Genomic DNA, 20,906 nt, shown 5'->3' with positions numbered 1-20,906 from the left:
AGTCTTTAAGTTGTGTAGTATCAGTCCTCCAAGCATGTTTTCCTCCATCAATATTGTATTGGCTATTCTGGGTCTTTTGCCTCTCCATATAAACTTTAGAATTAGTTTGTTGATATCCACAAAATACCTTACTGAGATTTTGATTGGGGTTGCATTGAATCCATAGATTAAGTTGGGAAGAACTGACATCTTTGTGGTATTGAATCTTCCTATCCATGAAGTTGGATTATCTGTCCATTTATTTAGTTCTTTGATTTCTTTCATCAGTCTTTTATAGTTTTCCTCATATACGTATTTGTTAAATTTATACCCAAGTAGTTCATTTTTGGGGATGCTAATGTAAATGGTATTGTGTTTTTAATTTAAAATTCCACTCCTACATACCGTTGCTGATATATAGAAAAGTGATTGACTGTTGTATGTTAATGTTGCTGTGCAACCTTGATATAATCACTTGTCAATGTGAGGAGGCTTTTTTGTCAATTCTTTGAGATTTTCTAAATAGACAATCATGTCATCTGCAAACAAAGACAATTTTATTTCTTTCTTCCCAAATGGTATACCTTTTATTTCCTTTTCTTGTCTTATTGCATTAGTTAAGATTTCCAGTATAATGTTAAAAAGGAATAGAGAGAAGGGGACATCCTTGCCTTGTCCTTAGTATTGGCAGGAAAGCTTTTAGCTTCTCATCATTAAGTATGATGTTAGATGTAGGTTTTTTGTAGATGTTCTTTATCAAGTTGAGGAAGTTCCCCCTCTATTCCTAATTTGCCAAGAGCTTTTTATCATGAATAGCTCTTAGATTTTGTTTTCATGCTTTTTCTGCATCTGTTGATTATCATGTGATTATTCTTCTTTAGCCTGTTGATGTGATGGATTACATTAATTGATGTTTGAATGTTGAACCAGCCTTGCATACCTGGAATAAATCCCACTTGGTCATCATGTATAATTCTTTTTATACATTGTTGGATTCAATTTGCTAGTATTTTGTTAAAGAATTTTGTATCTGTGTTCATGAGAGATATTGGCTGTACTTTTCTTGTAATCTCTTTGTCTGATTTTTGTATTAGGGTCATGCTTACCTCATAAAATAAGTTAGGAAGTATCCCCATTGTTTTTATCTTCTGGAAGAGCTTGTAGAGAACTTGTATAATATCTTCCTTAAATGTTTGGTAGAATTCACCAGTGAACCCATCTAGGCCTAGTGCTTTTTGTTTTTGGAAGGTTATTAAGTATTTATTTTTATTATTTTTTTTGTGTGTGAGGAAGATCAGCCCTGAGCTAACATCCGTGCTAATCCTCCTCTTTTTTGTTGAGGAAGACCGGCTCTGAGCTAACATCTATTGCCAATCCTCCTCCTTTTTTCTCCCCAAAGCCCCAGCAGATAGTTGCATGTCATAGTTGCACATCCTTCTAGTTGCTGTATGTGGGATGTGGCCTCAGCATGGCCGGAGAAGCGGTGCGTCAGTGCGCACCCAGAATCCGAACCCAGGCCGCCAGTAGTGGAGCACGCGCTCTTAAGCGCTAAGCCATGGGGCCGGCCCCAGTTATAAAGTATTGATTGGATTTCTTTAATAGAAAGAAAAAATAATGTGTGTCTTTTCTCTTTTTTGTTCTCAGCCTAGCTAAAGGATTTTTGTTGATCTTTTCAAGGAACCAGATTTTGGTTTCATTTATTTTCTCTGTTGATTTCCTGTTTTCGATTTCATTGATTTTTCTAACTTTTATTATTTCTTTTTTTCTGTTTACTTTGGATTTAATTTGCTCTTCTTTTTCCTTAGATGAAAGCTTAGATTATTGATTTTAGGTCTTTGTTTCTAATTTATGCATCAGTGCTGCAAAAGTCCCTCTAATTACTGCTTTTGCTATATCCCACAAATTTTGGTAAGTTGTATTTTTATTTTCATGTAATTTTAAATATTTTTTAAAGTTCTGAGATTTCTTCTTTGACCCATGTGTTAAGAAGTGTGTTTTTTAATCTCCACATATTGTGGGATTTTTCCAGCTGTCTTTCTCTTACTGATCTTTAGTTTAATTCTATTGTGATCTGAGAGCATACATTGCATGATTTCTATTCTTTTGAAGTTAATAAGGTGTGTTTTATGGCCCAGAATGTGGTCTATCTTTGTGAATGTTCTCTGTGAACTTGAGAAGAATGTGTATTCTGGTATTGTCAGATGAAGTGTTCTATAGATGTCAGTTGTAGCAAGTTGATTAATGTTGCTGTTGAGTTCAGCTGTGTCCTTCCTGATTTTCTGGATCTGTGCATTACTGATGTAGGGGTGTTGAAGTTTCCAACTATAATAGTGGATTCATCTGTTTCTCCTTGCAGTTCTATCAGTTTTTGCCTCACATAGTTTGATGTCAAACTCTCTTGTTAGGCACGTACACATTAAGGATTGTTAAGTCTTCCTGAAGAACTGACCCCTGTATCATTAGGCAATGCCTTTCTTTACCTTCAGTAACTTCTCTTACTCTGACATCTGCTCTGTCTGAACATAATATAGCTGCTCCCACTTTCTTTTGATTAATATTAGCATGGTATATCTTTCTCCATCCCTTCACTTTTAATCTATGTGTATCTTTATTTTTTAAAGTGGGTTTCTTGTCGACAACATATTAGTCAGGTTTTGTGATTCATTCTGATAATCTGTCTTGTAATTGGTATATTTAGACCATTGACATTTAAAGTGATTACTTATTAGATTACTTTGTACTGTATTTTTTACGGTTTTCTATTTGTTGCTCGTTTTCTTTGTTCCTATTTTCGTCTTGCACTCTTTTTCTGCCTTTGTGATTTTAACTGAGCATTGTATATTATTCCATTTTCTCTCCTTTCCTAGTTTGTTTTTTTACATTTTTTAGTGTTGCCCTAGAATTAGCAATGTACATTTACAACTAATCCAAATCCACTTTCAAATAGCACTGTAATGCATCACAGATAGAGTAAGTACTTTATAATAACAAAGTATTTCTAATTCCTCCCTCCTGTCCCTTATATCATTGCTGTCCTTCATTTCACTTATATGTAAACTATGATCATCGAGTATATTGTTGCTGTTGTTATTTTGAACAAAGTGTTATCTGCTAGATCAATTAAGAATAAGAAAAAGAAAATTTTTTATTTTACTCATTTATTCCTTCTCTAATGGTCTTCCTTTCTTTATGTAGATCCAAGTTCTGACCTATATTGTTTTCCTTCTTTCTGAAGAACACCTTTTAACATTTCTTGCAAGGCAGGTATACTGGCAGCAAATTTCCTCAATTTTTGTCTGAGAAAGTCTTTATTTTTCTTTCACTTTTGAAGAATAATTTCACAGAGTACAGAATTCTAGGTTGGTGGGTTTTTTCCTCTCAACATTTAAAATATTTCACTCCACTCTCTTCTTGCTCACATGGTTTCTGAGGAGAAGTCATATATGATTCTTAGCTATGCTCCTCTGTAGGTAAGGTGTTTTTTTTCCTCTGGCTTCTTTCAAGATTTTTTCTTTACTTTGACTTTCTGAAATTTGAATGATATTAGGTGTAGATATTTTTGGCATTTTTCCTTCTTGCTGTTCTCTGAGCACCTTGGATCTGAGTTTTGGTATCTAACATTAACTTGGGGGAAATTCTTGGTCACTAATGCTTCAAATATCACTTCTATTCCTTTCTTTCTTTCTTCTTCTGGTTTTTCACTACACACATGTTATACCTTTTGTTGTTGTACCACAGTTTGGAGGTATTCTGTTCTCTTGTTTTCAGCTTTTTTTTCCTTTGCTTTTCAATTTTAGAAGTTTCTATGGGCATATCCTCAAGCTCAGAAATTCTTTCCTCACCCGTATCTACTCTACTAATGAATGAGCCCATCAAAGGCATTCTTTATTTTTGTTACCGTGTTTTTGATGTCTAGTATTTCTTTCTGATTCTTTCTTAGAATTTCTTTCTCTGCTTATGTTACCCATCTGTTCTTACATGTTATTACTTTTTCCGTTAGAGCCTTTAGCGTATTAATCATAGTTTATTTTAAATTTCCAGTCTGATAATTCCAACATCCCTATTATATCCGAGTTTGATTTTAATGCTTGCTCTGTCTTTTCAAACTGTGTTTTTTGCTTTTTAGTATGCCTTGTAATTTTTTACTGACATTAAAACTTGATGTGCCAAGTAGAAGGAATTGCTGTAAATAGATCTTTAGTAATGTGATAGTAAGGTGTCAGGGCAGGGGAAGGCATTCTATAAGTCCTATGACTAAGTCTCAGTCTTTTACTGAACCTGTGCCCCTGGGCTGTGACCTGCACAGTGCTTCCTCCCTTGGATGGAAGAGGATGGTTGGAGGGAGCTAGTGTTGGGTATTTTCCTTCTCCCAGATAGGTTAGGCTCTGGTAAAATTGTTTTTCTTGAGAGCAAGCCCTTTTAAGGAGCACAGAAGGCTCTGGGTGTATTTCAAATGGCTACTTCCCCGCTTCTCCTGTTAGAATCCTGAGGAGACTTTTTTCTCTAATCTTTACTGTGAGGACCTGGTAGGGCTCCCAGAGGTAAAACTCACAAAATTGTGGGGGTCCCCCTAGTAGGACTAGACTCCCCTGGAGTTTTCAAGTCTCAGACTTGTCCACACTGAGCCTGCAGTTATTCACCAGTTACAGTTTAGATTTTCCTACCCTGGTGCTGGTTCCCTGATTTCTGCTCATGGGTTTCTGCTCTGGTGAGTTGTAACTCTATATCCACCTGTTTGTCTCTGTAGTTTTGGGGGCAGCAGTTTGCCCTGTGACCTCAATTATCTGACAAAGCTAAAAAGAATTGTTTTTTAGTTTGTTCAGCTTTTTACTTATTATTAGGACAAAATGATAACTTTCAAGCTCTTTACATGATGGACCACAAACCGAGAGTCCTCTCTAATTTTTTATCATCCATTTTTAGTTGTTGGTAGGATATTTTATTATTATTATCATTATCATTATTATTACTATTATTACTAAGGGCTTTTGAGATTCATGCAGTCCAAGTTTGGAAATCAGAGATTAAAATATTTTGGGGCCGGCCCGGTGGCACAAGCGGTTAAGTGCGCGCGCTCCGCTGCGGCGGCCCGGGGTTCGCTGGTTCGGATCCCGGGCGCGCACCGACGCACTGCTTGGTAAGCCATGCTGTGGCGGCGTCCCATATAAAGTGGAGGAAGATAGGCACCGATGTTAGCCCAGGGCCGTCTTCCTCAGGAAAAAAGGAGGAGGATTGGCGGATGTTAGCTCAGGGCTGATCTCCTCACAAAAAAAAAAAAAAAAAAAAAAAAAAAAAAAAAAATATTTCAAGTAAACCATTTGTTAAAAACAACGGAAAATAAAGGTACTTGTGTCTTTAGATAATATTGCAAAGAAAATTGCTTCTACTTCAGGAGTTTCCCTGCATAAAACACTTTAATTCATTTGGTTCACAAAGTTTTTCTGACAGTTTTCAAAGTCTTCGCTTGAAAAAAAAAAATACAGGTCTGAAACACAAAGCCTAAAAGAGAAATAAACTCTAATTTATCCACAGTCATTCCCAAGTATCAATTCTAAATCTAACCTTCCCCAACCTTCTGTAATGGGCTACGGCATTTAGCTGTGAATAAGAACAAATGAAAATCTCAAGCAACGACTCAAAACCTCCATGACCAGGCAAACTACTTTTGATAGGTTGTAGAAAAACTGTCCTTACTAATGCTTTGGTATGATGATGATTATTAATTCAATTAACAAGCATATTGAATTTGTATAAAGACTGGTGGTCTAGTGGTTAAGAATCTGCTCTCTTACTGCTGTGGCCCGGGTTCATTTCTCTGTCAGGGAACCACACCACCTGTCTATCAGTTGTCACAGTGTAGTGGCTGTGAGTTGCTGTGATGCTGAAAGCTATGCCACCAATATTTCAAATACCAGCAGAGTCACCCATGATGAACTAGTTTCAGCGGGGCTTCCAGACTAAAATAGACTAGGAAGAAGGACCTGGCCATCTACTTCTGATAAAATTGGCCATGAAAACCCTATGAGTAGTAGCAGAGCATTGTCTGATATAGATAGCAGGGGAAGGTGAGAGGATGGTGCAAAGAGCCTGGGCAGGGTTTTGCTCTGCTGTCCACAGGGTCACTGAGAGTCAGAATCCACTCGACAGCACTAACAACAAAAAAGCATTGACCAAGTGCTAGTAATTTAATCCTATTTTTTCAAAGCATAATATTTAGTTATGGGGTGATAGAGTATTCATACTCTAAGCTGCGGAAAGCAATTTGGTGATAATTATAATGTAACTTGTAAGGAAATGTAAATTAAGAAGATACTTAGCAGACATAGCACTTTATTCTAGAATGAGTGTCTTTGGGGTCAGAGAGATGGGGCATGCAATCCTAGCTCTACCATTTGGACATGTTACTTAACTTCTCTGAGACTCAGTCCTTCATCCGTAAAATAGGAAGTAAAAATAACTCTTGTAAAGTTACTGGGATTACATGAGACAACACTTGTAGAGTACTGTCTGACTACTACTTGTGCACTATATGTTAGTTTCCACTCCCTTCTATTCCAATACAATTAAGTGTCTAAGTACTATTATTAATGGAGAACAGAAGTGCCCACACATTTTGTTTGGGCCACATAGTGTTTTATTTATTTATTTATTTATTTGGAAGATTAGTCCTGAGCTAACATCTGTCACCAATCCTCCTCTTTTTGCTGAGGAAGACTGGTCCTGGGCTAACATCCATGCCCATCTTCCTCCACTTTTATGTGGGATGCCGCCACAGCATGGCTTGACAAGCAGCGCGTCAGTGCACCCCCGGGATCCGAACCCTGGGCCGCGCAGCGGAGCGCATGCACTTAACTGCTAGGCCACCAGCCCAGCTCCAGTGTTTTGTTTTTTTAGTTTGAATTATTTGACAACACTTAAAATTTTTTCACACATGAAATCTGGATTTCTGTTTTCTCCTGAAATTTACAATGTCTGGGACCTCCATAGGGCATGAATCTGTTGGAGCTGAGTGGCTGTTTCCCCCTTCATGTTTCTCCAGTCTCCACTGCTCCTTATTGTCTTGCACTTACTTTACTCACTTACATGACCTACCTGGCCCCAGTGAGACATTTGTGTTTGTGACATCCGATGAGAGTATAAATGTGGTTAAAGGGTAATATTAACTCAGGAAGGCTTGCTGAGGACATGTGAGCTAGGTTTTGAAGAAGGTTCATAGGCAAAGAGTATGTCTTTAGTGGTTATGAGGTTAAAGCTATGGGTCTCTGACTGGACCTCTGTTTGATTTGAGCAGGCTCTCATGAGTACTTAATGGGCTTCTTTTGTCCTTGAAGAAGATCAGCAATGAAGTGTGTGGCTTGACCTCGCTGAAATTAGTTCACAGTGGAGGATTAGAAAAAGAAATATCTTTTCTAGTACAAGCTTGGCTTTTATTGGTGCACACATCTCCCCCTTTCACCACCACCTCACCACCAACAAAGCCAGAAGCATATTCACTGTCATTTCCTAACCTGTAAGGATTAGAGGAATACAAACAAGAACAGACAAAGAGGGAAGTCTGGTGAATTTGAATATACATTTCTTCATAGGCAGAACAAACGAGAATACTGAGTTATCTGCATAAATCAGTCTAAAGCAAATCAAAGAAATTTCAGCAAAAAGGGGATGTTTTGCCTGAAGTGTGTGGAGCTAATTACCCTCATTATCTCAGTCCTTTACTTCACTATTCCTGGGAGGACCTGGCCTAGGAATGCTTTTCCCATGATGTGACAGATTCAGAAGTGGAGAGAAAAGTATTACTGTAATTGGAGCTGTGGAACTTGAGCCTGATGCTGCCTGTGTCCAGAACACCTGTTGAGCACATCCAGGCGCAGACTTTCTCAGACTAGCATGGTTGCTGGAAAAAGGGGCTCTGAGAAGATGATCATGGTCTGCACGCTGCTGAGAGAGGAATGCTGGCGCCCAGAGGAGGCACACTGGCTTCCTTTTCAAGATCTTTACAACTTTAACACTGTCATAGAAGTTATAGATGATTTTCAGTTTTCTGTTTAAAAAGTGTCTTTTTTCCAACAGCTTTTAGCAATAAAAAGGACAACTTATTAATGAAATCCATCTGCCTTCAAAGTATGAAATAAGATTATTATAACTACAGGCAAGAAAGCATTTGGATTATGTGGCATTTGGAAATGATAATAAAGGTTATGCATATGGTCTAATGTCAGTGTCTTACATTGCATTAGCAGTCATCTAATATGGGGGTGATTTTGATTATGTGGCTCATTTTAAATTCATGGTCTACTAGAAATAGCTGCCATTTTCTTTCATAAATGCTGCTAGGTACATAGACAGCATTAGAATAATTTAGGACTAAATATGTTTGGTATTATGGCGCAACAGTCTTCTTAAACCTTCTCACTTTATACCTTCTCCTAAAGCATCTCTAATTCTATTCTTGTCTGTCTTAGGTGCATAAAACAACCTCCGGTAGTAAAAGCTGTAAAAATTTGTTTTATCTGTTTATTTGTATGTCAGTTTCTTTTAGGTTTTTATGACTTTTGTTCAGGTATCTGTAACTTCAAATTATGAGCTTTTGGTGGTCAATGAGCAGGATGCAGAGGCCAGGATTAAACTGTCTCCAAAAGAGTTGGAAATCTCTGCCTTCCTTGGCCTTTTTGCATTCTCTTCCACTGAGGAGGGAAACATGGGGATTTACTCCTTTGCTCAACTTTCTAAGGAAGCCAACAATGTGACTTTTTTTTTTTTTTTTAACCTTCTGCTCTGTTAACCAGCCTAGATGGGGAACTTATTTGGATTCATTTGGGATTTGGTCCAGTGTCATCACTATCTGAGAATTCATGATGTGCCCTCCAGTGCTCCTGAGGCCTGAGCTCCTTGTCCTGTATAGGCTCTGTGTCACAGCCTGCTTCCTGTATGCATGCACTCCAGTTCAGCTGTCTTCATGCCTCACCTAGTTTTGCTCTTTAGTTCTACAGTATGCCCCTTAGATTTATCCTTGAATTATTTCAGTTTTGTCTGGCAAATATTTAGTAGGGGGGATCTTTTCTTTGACACTGAATATGGCAATGTAGATAGTAATTTAGTAAAAAGGTAATAACTCTAGAAACATCAGTAAATAGATTATGACTGCATTGTACCAGGGTCATTGGCTGTTTTAATTTAGCTTATAGTAGGGGAAACAGAAAATAATGTTTTAGTCTGTACACTCCTAGTATCACTGTGGATTTTTTTGAGAATATGCAACGGATGTTTTTCATCTCTGTTTCTGCAGTTGGCAGAGAACCTGACATCTAGAAGGCACCGTAAATCAATGTTATGGATGAACAGAATTAATTCAATAGAAGTTATTCCTGATCGTTGGTCAGTACACTTGTTAATGCCCCATTTTCCATTCACATGCATGTCTATATAATGAACTCTTTGTCCTAAGGAAACTAGCCAAGAAGTGGAAGGAGACGATGAGCAGCACCTAGCCCAAGATGACCGTCATGGTGAACTCAATGGACAAGAGCTATGTGGAGCAAGGTGCAAACTACGACTAGGTGTTCTCGTTCACGGACACGCACAATCTGAACGGGAAATGTAAGTGCTGCACACGTTTCTTGGATTCTCATATCTCTCTCATGTTTTCCAGGATTCCAGATAGTACTGGGAATTAAAAAACAAAATACCCCCCAGGGATTTCTGATGCTCTTTGGTTTCTCTCATCTGTTTAAACGATCCTGAAAACTTCTCTAATGTGCCACACGTTGCTTAGGAGAGATGGTGTTGTAAAGGGGATAGGACCAGATCAGAGAGCACAGGAAGCCACAATTAAGTTTCTGTAAAGACATAGAGCAGTGACATGAAGGCTCCTTTCCTCTCAATGAGGAAAGCACCGGCTTCTCATCATCCTTTTTGTTGTTTAGAGCCTCCTTGTAAGCTAGCCAGGTATGAAATTACACAAGAGAAGCCTGTTATAAAACGGTTCACTCAATGGCAGTAACAAGTTAATTGTTTGTTTAGCTGACAGCTTCTGCCTTTATTATAGGGCTATCAGTGGCAGTTAACAAGTTAAACTGTATTTCCACTTCACAAGTCTTACATTTCCCACCAGGAAGGTCAACCGAACCCAGCTGATACCTTTCCACACCACCACTTCTTTTCCAGGTGCAAGGCATTATTTTAGGAAACTAAGAATTAGATTGATTATACAAAGGACAAAAGGACTGGTGAGTGTGTCCCTGGTGATCTTCTCAGAGACCTGAAGTAAATCCTGTGGTATATGCCTGACTGTAGTTCACAGCCCTGCTGGGTTCAAGGTCAGAGCTTTCTTTACCATGTGAAATCCATGCCCACAAGCTGCTGCTCACCCTGGTTGCATAATCAGGATGTTGGTTAGCATGAGGATAGACTAAAAATGCAGCTATCACTGTTACTAATAAAAATGCCTACAGGCTAGGGGCCTCGTGACTGGGAGAAGCACAGAAATCTGGTCTCTGGGGGAAGAGGGCTGATACTAGTGTGGACAGTGTGTCCTCGTGCCCTGACCACCCATTTGACCTGTTCTGATTCTGCAGCTCTGCCTTGTCTACTCTTCCTCTCTCCGATCACTGCGTGGTCAACGCACATGCCTTCTCCTGTGCGTGCCTTTCTCCTGCATTCAGCAAGGCTTCTTAGAAAGGCTTATTCTTTCTGCTTATAGTGGCCACAGGTCCGCCTTCTCCCACTTAGAGGCTCTACATTTATTTCTTCTGCATGCTCACCTGGCCCATTGGAGCAGGAGTTAGTGGGCGCAGCTTTGACCCCGGTGGGCAGGACAGCATTCCTCATTTTTGGTTATTCTTCTTTGTCCTTTCATGTCATTTTCAGTGTAGGTGACAGAATCTGTGGTACTTCAGGCTACCACAAGCAACATCCCATTTTTTCATAGAATTTTCTCAGCTTTTGTGTAGCAAGTATTATATTTTACGTTAAAAAAAAAAAAATATATATATATATAATGCATTTAACTGCCAAAATAAAGCAACTTAGGATGCATTTGTCGTGGGCTGTGGTGGGAGAAGTTCTTCCCACCACAGACAAGGTTAGTTTTTGTAGTGGTAATTATTTCTTGAACATCTCTGAAAGGGACCACACAGATATATGTCCTCACTTTCTGGGATAACCCACTAATGTTCCAAATTTTCTATTTCATGGTGAAATTCCTCACAAATAAATTTACTTGGAATTACCTGTCCAAAGAGCAGAAACCTACATTAGTAGTTTCTAGGCTTTTGAAGTTTGAACAACAGGGTATATTTGCCCCTGGACAGGAAATTTAATTTGGCAATTACTTTTTAAAAAGTCAGTGTGTCTTTGGAAATCCACAAATGCTCACGCAAAGAGGACTGCTGCAGAAGCTGGCGTCAGCTTCCATGGCTCGTCTGCCGTTAGGCATTATTGTTTGCCTCCCATCAGTAAAGCCAATAGAAGAAACACAGCAGTAAGCGTTCCATTTTCCTCCCACTTTTGAGCAGTGAGTAGGTCTCATCGAATCCCATCCATCAGGAGTGATCTCAATGGTAAACTGTATCATAATGCTCTCTTAATACCTTGAAAATAAGAGAGCAGTTACTAGGGGAGGAAACTTGCAGGAAGAGTGTTCATTAGAACATTAGGCTTCCAGCCCCAAACCTGTGACAGGTCTAGGTATGTTTGAGATCTTTTAGGGTTGGGAGAAAGTGCTGGCAGTTGGGAGGTGAGTCGCTTTTAGGAATAAGACAGCAAGAAAAGAAGAGATTGGAGAATTTAGAAATAAGAATGAGCACATTTATGAGGATGGGGAATCATCTGTCCACCAAAGCAATTGTGAGTTGCACATAAAAAAGGGAAAAATAGATATGTGTAGGGGAAATGGGTTTAATTTTTATAGTAAAAGACAAAAGTAAATATCTTTTTTTAAATGGTGAGAATAAACATACTTATTTTGTATCAGCTTTGCACATTTTAGCAATCAAATAAAAATGTCTGCAGGTAATAGGCGTTATTCTTGCTGACCCTAGCATGTTTTATAGGGACTCAGACTTTTTGTTCTTATTTTCATGAGTTGATCTCTTTTTTTCCTGACAGCTTACCATAAACATGGATTATAAATATGATACTTCTCTATTTTAGAAAAATATCTTATAAATGACAGGCGTCCTGGGTTCTGGTTCTTATTCTGTTGTTTACTAATTCTATACTTTAAAAATATAAACACAGATAAAAACACTGTCATAAAGGAACTGCTCCAGGAGAGCTAAAATATGTTAACATGTCATCAGAATAAAAATAACATACAGTATCCAGAGGGATTTGGTAATGGTTCCCATAATACAGTGATGTAATTGGGTGTTAGTGTCCTGATCAGGAACTCAACATCTAATAAATCATATACCTATATCAGAGGGGTTAAGATTTAGACTTACATTTAACCAGCTTGAGCACATTCAAATAATTTATCCTTACACTTTAATGAAGTGAAAGTGTTTTTAAAGCATTGTTCAATTAAGATGTTAGAGTTTTTTTAACAAACTACTTTAAAAAGAGGAAATACTTGCTTTCCATGGAATCAGATAAATTGGATGGGATTGACTTTCCCTCTTAATAACAGGGAGGAAAAGAAGGTGTAATAGTTAAATCTTGAGTGTTTCAGAGAAATATTTCAAAGAAAAATAAGTATTTTTATAAGGATTGAAAAGACTAATAGAACAATATATAGACATGCTGCCTTCACGTTAAATATGGCACAAATGAAACATAAACCAGGTCATAACATTGTGGAAAGCTCTCTGAATATCCAAAATATGAGGAAGGGAGGATTTCATTTAGCAAACTACAAAACCATTAACATTCAGAATATTCTTCAAAAGCCATGTGTAGACACATTCTCATATTCTTAGTTGTAAAAAATCAGCTCAGCATGATACTAGACTTTTACCAGCAAAGGCTAGAAGTCAAATGAATTTCTTGATTCAAAATGGTGCCTGTGATTATGAGTTTTTTTCTTCATTCATGGGGTAAGAATATCTTTTAAGTGATAAGAGGGTGCTTGTCCTCTAAAGTACAATTCATTCCCCAGAGACAGTGGGGAATGATAATATTTACCTTGTAGACTTCAGTAAATCTTTGATGTTTCTTCAGTCAAGTTGACACCAGCATGTGTCCCTGTGAGTGATCTTAGAGCACCATATCTTCAGGTCTTGCCTCTCTACAACTGCTGACTAGCCTTTCTCTTATTTACAGCTGTGTCTTCACCATCATCGTCTGCATTGAAAACAAATACACTGAGCACATGGGTGCATAATGCCTATTACCCAGGTAACAGATTTTTCCATAGTCTCATCTCTTCATAACCCCTGAGCAATCAGAATCCATCAGTGCTCGCTTTGTCGTCCATGATGCTTGAGGAGCTTAACATGTTTGATGTGTTGTAACCTGATGCTTTCTGTGGCTTTCTATGTGAAAATTGGGAGGCCTTTCATCAGTCATTTACTGTTCTTTCTCTTTTTACTTTCTCTGCGTTGACCTGCTTGTGATGTATGGCAGACCCATTTGTGCCAACTGCAATCTTAGGTGAGAACATTTCCCTTTATCACAGTTTATTGCAGGAATAATTTAGAAAGTCAGTGGCTACTCTTTAGGAGACTGGAGTTTTAATTCTGTATGATGTAGTGATTGTAAGCAGAACACGGGGGTGGTGGGTGGCCTGGTGGTGGTGGGGTGTGTAAGTAATAAAAAGACTTTTCTCCAGACAGTTTCCATTGATAAGAAGAGTTTGCCACATATGTGTTGGAAATGATACCAGAAGATTCAAATGAACAATCCTAGCTCCAGTATTCTCCTTTTCCATGCTCAGAATTTAAAGTCAGTTCTGATCTCAGGGAAAAGCACAATATGTCATCACTCAGCTGTGTACTGCCAAGAGCTGAATTCTGTCCAGTGTGACAGTCATAAACGTGAAAATAGCTTCTTATTTTCACTTGTTGCTAAGCACTAAAAACTTCAATTTCAAAAATACTGTATTTCTAAATATGCCACATGTTATGCATAAAAATGATCACAATAGAGTTTTGGCCTCCTACCCCTCCTTGGAGCCACTCAGGCACCCCCAGCATTCCAAAGTGTCTGTCACACAGTGGAATTTCAAAGGAGCTGATGTTCTCAATAGCAAAATAACAAGATATGCTTTATAATCACATGAGTTATTATGTATCACATGTCACTAGAAATGAAATAAAATGTTAGCTCAGTGAGGCAGAATGCATTGAAAGTATGAAATGTTCCCAGCAGAGAATTAAAGAAAAAAAATCCTTTTTGTCCACTGTAAGAAGAGTGAGGAGAAATAGCATTATCTGGCTATGATAACCAAAGAAGCATGACCTCCTGTTGCATTTGAGATGCATGAATAACCCGGCTGTGTTCACTTTCTGGTACTAATCCTACTGAAAAGGAGCACAACACGAACAACTTCAAGATATATAACAATTCATCGTAGTGTGAGTTCCAGCCTCAGCTGTTCAACTTCTGCTTCCTAATTCTCTCTACAAGGGTTTACAGGCCTTAGATATGCCTGTATATCTTTACATCTCGTTTTATTGTGCTTTGCTTTGTTACATTTTGGAGATAACTGCGTTTTTTTACAAGTCCCTTCACCAGCAAAAAGGTTTTGACTTGCTTAATGCTCAGATGATGGTTAGCATTTTTTAGCAATAAAATATTTTTTGATTAAGGTATGTACATTTTTTTTTTTTAGATATAATGCTGTTGCACACTTAATAGGCTACGGGATACTGTAAAGATAACTTTAATATGCACTGGGAAACCAACACATTTGTGTGACTCGCTTTATTGCGATTGCGGCGGTCTGAAACTGAACCTGCAGTATCTCTTAGATATGCCTGTATATCTTTGCAGCATTATTTTTCCCCTTGTGCTTCTCTTTTTTGTAAGTTGTTATCATTTTTGCATAGAGGGTGGTTTTTTGTCCTTAGGATGTTTTTTAGGCTTAAGCAAGTTTGTTGCCTGGGGAAAAAATCAACTGAGACAGAAGTTTAAGAATGGACATAAACCAGAGTTTTTGAATTTGCATCATTTTGGGGGCTAACAAACAAAGCTCACTAAAGCTGCCGCCCCCATCCCAGTACCAACTATAAGGGAAAGAAGACTGCATTTTTATTCATAAGTGAGGGTCACCCAAACAATGCAATCTCCATGCAGACGACATTTGCAGAATCATTTGCAGAATCATTTGATAGGCAAAGATTTGCAACTTCTTTGGGTGCTGTGGCATTCATTCCGTGGTTCCTCTAGTAGATGTTCTGACCTTGGGGAGCTGTGAGTGGGGAGGGCTAAGACGTGCATTGTCAGAGGGAAAAAAATATTCATATTTCACAGCAGGATTAAGATAAGCTTATTAAACAAATATTTTTTAAAATCGCTGCTTTGTTATTATGAACACTAATGACATCTTTTAAAGTTGGTTAGGCTTCTTTACCGAGAGGGAATTACCTGAACAAACAATTCAAGTAGCAAAAATTATGCACATTGTGAAAAATAAGTCAGCCAGATTGACAAATAACTGTTATCATGTCTAGCTTACATATGTACCAACGTAACAAATGGTGGGACTATTTCTTCCACACTGTTAGGTGCAAATGTAAATCTGTATGTTGCATTGTAAGGATTAGTGAGGTTATCACTTGAAACCATGGAAAAAAGGTAAGCTGTACGTCTACTCTGGCACTTTTTGGGAATAAGTACTATTATAATTTACATTAAGACAAGAAGAAATGTTCTGTTGTGACTTGGAGCTTGGCACTTAAATCCTCTAGCACCTCCACCTTTTATTCTCACATGCTAAGGTGCCCAGCCCTCATGGATAGAGCTTGAGCATACCTTTCCATCATTTTCTGGCAAAAAAACAGAGAGAGGTAGGTAGGTAGAACCTCCCCTACCTCAAAAACATAGCACTAATTTCAATTCTAGATTTTTCAAGTGGTTTGTTGAAAATTCAAGATATTTTATTAAAGAATATAGGTAGAATTAATTCTCTTCTTAGAAAACCGTCAGAACTGTTAGTGAGAGGCTTTACTTCTGATTTCGTCTTAGGCATGATTTTTAATTAAAAAAATTGGTGGTAATTTTTAACAAATATGGGAAATTAGTGACAAATGATATATTTTGTCAGTAGTAATTCTTAAGAAGTCAGAGGAAACTGATTAATCACTAATTTTGGTGGAATCAAGAATTTCTAACAGTATAGGTGACCCAATTTCATAACACATATTGCACGCAAAACCTTCTATATCCTCTTCGATATCCATGTGCTAAATAATAGCATTCTTTTCTTAGATGGCCTTGGTAGTTTTTAAATGCTTTAAGACGTGTCCATGCTAGTAATGAGGCCAAGATGTCATTATGCTGCGGGGGATGATACGGGATGATATCTCAGAGATGTTGCAGATTTGGTTCCAAACCACTGCAATAAAGCGAGTATTGCAATAAAGCCAGTCACACAAATTTCTTGGTTTCCCAGTATATATAACATTATGTTTACACTATACGGTAGTCTATTAAATGTGCAATAGCATTATGTCTAAAAAAAAACAAGCTACAGACCTTAATTAAAAAATATTTCTAAAAAGTGCTAATCATCATCTAGGCCTTCAGCTAGTCATAATCTTTTTGCTGGTAGAAGGTCTTGTAAAAAATGCAGTCTCTGCAAAGTGTTATAAAGTGAAGCACAATAAAACGAGGAATGCCTGTACAAATAGTGGTGACAGTGGGTGCAGCTCTGTGGAGTTCAGTCTTCCAAGAATGCCTAGCCCTGGGATCAGAGCACTGCTAGGTTGCAGTGTAGCCACATGAAAGACCCAAATGATTCCTTTAGGGAAAGTTTAGAAGATGATTCCACAATGGAGGGCATTTAATTATGTTTATCCCAAAAGGTACAAAACTGAGAGAACGAGAGAAGCGCAGGGAGGAAACCAATTAATGTTGCATTTATTTTCATGTAAAGAACAGAACTTCCTCCTGGAGTAGCTAAAAAAAGGTCAACAGATTGAGTACTTCAGCAGGGACCCTGTCTTACTTTATGAGCTTAGCAGTTGGCAGCAAGCAAATCTGAGGTGAAAATTTTCCTATTTGTGACTATTCTAATAAAGTGGGAACATATGAATTGCTAAATTTCATAGCAATTCCAAAAGAAGAAAAATCATAAAATCCACTTACTACCCTTTTCTATTTTGTCTTTGTGTCTTTAGCCACCTTGTAGTGATCCAGGTGCCATTTCAGCCACGGCAACAAAGCGTTCACCTTCCATACCATGCATCCCCAGGTGCTCTGTGATACAGGTCGAAGGGAGGTTTCAAAACCAGGCCCAGCTTACCAATGCCTTTGAACTAAATTTCCTTTGGAGCTGAACTTCTCAGTTTAAAAACAAAAACAAACCTATAGCTGAATTCCCTATAGATAAACAATCTGGTAATTAAAAAAAAAATTGAGAATATTCTTTCTTATATGTTTTAATTCTTTATACCTGAAATCAATTTTGACTTAATAGTCTCATTTTAGGTGACTTGAGCATTATATTTTGATGAGAGACATCTACAATCATAAAATGGCTAAAGGGATTCAGCATTGTAATGAGTTAACCTGTAGAATGTGGAACTCTTAATGTAATAGCACTTTCCTGCATAAGACATTTCTTAATAGCTACAGTTCATTAATCTAATTTACTAATAGTTTTCCTTTAACATATAGCCTCTTTAGGCTTATTTGACCAAATTTTGACATTAATTTTGTACTATAATTTGGTTGACTTGTTCAGGAAATGTAAATGAGAAAATGTGTCAAATACAAATAAAGCCTGTTTAGTCATTACTTGATTCATGAGGCTTGAAAAGCAATTATGATACTATTTTAACCCCTTTTTGTTATTGAATGCTTAAATTAAACACTTCCATCTGACATGATGGGAGAATTGAGGCTTTGCCCTCTGATCACCTATGAATAGAAAACTTAACTGTAAAATTAAAGCAGAAAATAAAAACTACCTGGGATTATTCACGCAGTACTATTGCTTATACTCTGTTTCCTTTTTCTCCTGCTCTTTTCTCCTGCTATGTGTCTTCTTAAGAGTGCCAATAAATGGTAAGTTCCCCCATTTGCCCCGTGGAAAAGGCGTGGAGGGAATGGGAGTGTGTGTCTTCTCTGTAGATTCTGACAAAGCCAGCTGGTTCTGCTGTGTGTTGGCCTGCATGTTAGCTCTTGTAGAACATTCCCTGCGTGAAGTGTGGGTCCACAATATTTTGTCAAGCTTTCTGATACTGGAGCATGCACAGTGACTCGAAGTTCCCTTTTCTCTTTCTGCTTTTCTTGGATTTCATGTATCAAGTCCACATTTTCATTGCTAGCTTCATAAGGCAAACCATTTTGTCCACTTTTGTTTTGCTCACAGAACATTTGTACAGAGTTTATTTACTTCGTCATGCAAACTAGTCAACTAATCTTTGAAAGAATACAAGACTAGTTTTTCACCAGGCCTTGATGGAGTTTCAGACTGAAACTTCTATAAACTTTAGCACCCAAAGGCTAGAGGATTGTTATCAAGTAGCTTTGTGAAAGCAATATATCATTTAGATTAGACTGCTTTGTAAAAACAAAAATTTCTCTCTCATTCCTGTCAGTATTGCCAATTTCATTTAAATTTGTAAACATTCAACTTTTCTTTTTAGCTGAGCCATCGGAGGGATTGTTGCAGCTGTAGGTTGAGGGGATGTCAGCGACAGCTTCTTAGCATTCTCAGTGACCCCGATGTATCCTGCTAGTTCTCCCTCACTTTGTCTATAGTTTCTTTTCCTAGACAAAACCCACCGATGGCCACTGAGACCAGCAGCTTGGTGCATTCCCACACTGAGAAGAAGCACGAGCCGGCTGACATGCCCTACCAGACCGGGAAGCTTCACCCCACCATCCAGGTGGCAGATCTGCTTTAACACATCACACAGATAAAGTGTGCTGAGGGCTCTGGCTTAAAGAAGGAATACGAAGTGAGCATGAGCTTTGCACCAGGGCTCCTTCTCAACCTTCCTGGGCATGATGCCAGGTACTGTGCTCCCAACTCATTCAGCCAGCCAGTGGGACCCCATGAGGGCTGCCAAGAAGGGGCCATGTATTTCATCCATGGATCCATTTCCATCTGGCTGTGAGACTTATGACCCGGAAGCTAACATATGTTAAATGGAAAAAGGAGGACCACTTCACCTTTTCCATATTCTGTATGAATTTGCAATGAAAACAGAGGCCTACTAGGATTACCTTTCTTGGCTTTTCCTATAATTATGATTTTAAATCCTAATAATTTTGTGGTAATTACCTCAGCAAGAAACTGTCCACTTACAACAATTTTAGTCCAATCAGTGATGTCCTGTGGTGGTGATGAGACAACAGTAAAGGGACTGGCTAGTGTCATTGCTGTGACAGCTGTTATTGTCCTGCCAGCCCAGAGAGCATGTCACTGTCCTGGGCTCTGGTGCTGACAGCTTTTAGGGGCATTTCCAGGAACAGTGATATTCTTATCATATATAAAATGTAGGGCTCACCTTCTTCACAGCCACTGTCATTAGCTAATTCTGTGGGAAAATCATTCAAGAACTAAAGAGAATTACTCCATTTGAAGAAGTCTGATTCAAAGAAGCACACCGTTACCTGAGTATGTGTGTGTTGTGTGTATGTGAGTGAGTTGGGGGGTGGTAGGGGAAGTTGGGGGGGCTTAGATTTCTCTTTTTACCTTATTAAAATTAGTTCACAGTCATTGGTAAAGGTAAAGTAGCATGCTTACAGTAAAAATTGGGTTATGTAGATATGTGGTTTTTTAAGTCTTAGAATGTGTTTCTGTCCTGTATCTACCTAGTGACTAGCTCACAGGTGGGAAACATCTTGTCTGGAATTAGAGTATTTTTGAAATCAGTTCCTACCACCTCCATATCCTATGAGTTTCAAACTCTATTACTTTCTCCTCTTGGGGGCACACTTGTGATACTTCATTTTATGTCCCAGATGCTGCCTTGTCATGGATTTAGCTCCATCTCTGGGCTTAATTGCCAAAGATTTGTTACAGCAGTCAGAGCCATGCCACTGCTGCACTTCTTTTCAGACTAGGTCTTTGGTTCGGCATAGACAGACAGACACACTTTGCTCTGCTGACATGTGCATCGTTGTATGTTACCAATGACCTTAGTTCAGAAGACTGCAAAAAGCCAAGGAAATTCAAACCAGGCCCCAAGGGTTTGATTTAAGTCCAGAAAATATTTTCAGATGAAGCTCTGCATTTTAGCAACACTGAAATTCTTAGTTTTACCTTTAGCTATTTAACTTATGCTTCAGTGAAACTGACTGCCTTTGCATATTTCCTCATGCACTTTTAAAGGCGAGCTTAGGAATTAATAGGATTAAGAGTAAGACTTCCAAAAGCATTAATATCTTATGAAAGACAAAATTAGGTTATTGAGAAAATATAAACCTAATGAATAGAGATGATATTGTAGTTCTAGCCAATATTCTGACTGCAGATATTGCTCAAATGTTTATTAAAGATGTTAATGTCAAAGAGATTAGTTATAGGCTCAAATAGCAATTCATAAAATAACAGTCCAATTTTTCATGGACTATTTTAAAATACCTACCTTGAGACTTCTGTAACTCACCATAGATGATGCATATTTGAAAGTATGCAAAAAATTTAGTAAGCTGACATGCTGGAGCTAGCTCACTAGAGCCTATTGTATGCACCACTTTCCAGCCCCTGTTCAGTGACATCATATTGGGAGTTTGACCATGATGGGAGTATTTGTATCATGGAAATTAGCTGATGCTGGAAATCAGGACTTTCTCTTTTCTCTGGAGATCCT

General features: G+C 38.2%; 1 long non-coding RNA gene across 6 annotated transcripts in view; it reads left to right on the top strand.

Moving 5' to 3' along the window:
• LOC131415329 (uncharacterized) overlaps positions 1–20,906 on the top strand; it is a 91,968-nt gene that overhangs the window by 27,806 nt on the left and 43,256 nt on the right. Inside the window, exons 2-5 of one of the 6 annotated variants that reach the window (XR_009222419.1) lie at positions 9,425–9,576; positions 13,240–13,314; positions 13,543–13,569; positions 18,847–19,102. This is a non-coding gene — a long non-coding RNA (uncharacterized LOC131415329). Of the gene's footprint in view, positions 1–9,424; positions 9,577–13,239; positions 13,315–13,542; positions 13,570–17,258; positions 17,475–18,846; positions 19,739–20,906 lie in introns of those variants that run through there. The other 5 variants (XR_009222418.1, XR_009222416.1, XR_009222421.1 and 2 more) reach the window with 5 other exon arrangements.

This window comes from Diceros bicornis, chromosome 16 (genome assembly GCF_020826845.1).
Source record: "Diceros bicornis minor isolate mBicDic1 chromosome 16, mDicBic1.mat.cur, whole genome shotgun sequence".
Taxonomy (NCBI): domain Eukaryota; kingdom Metazoa; phylum Chordata; class Mammalia; order Perissodactyla; family Rhinocerotidae; genus Diceros; species Diceros bicornis.
This window is presented reverse-complemented; position numbering and strand designations above follow the sequence as displayed.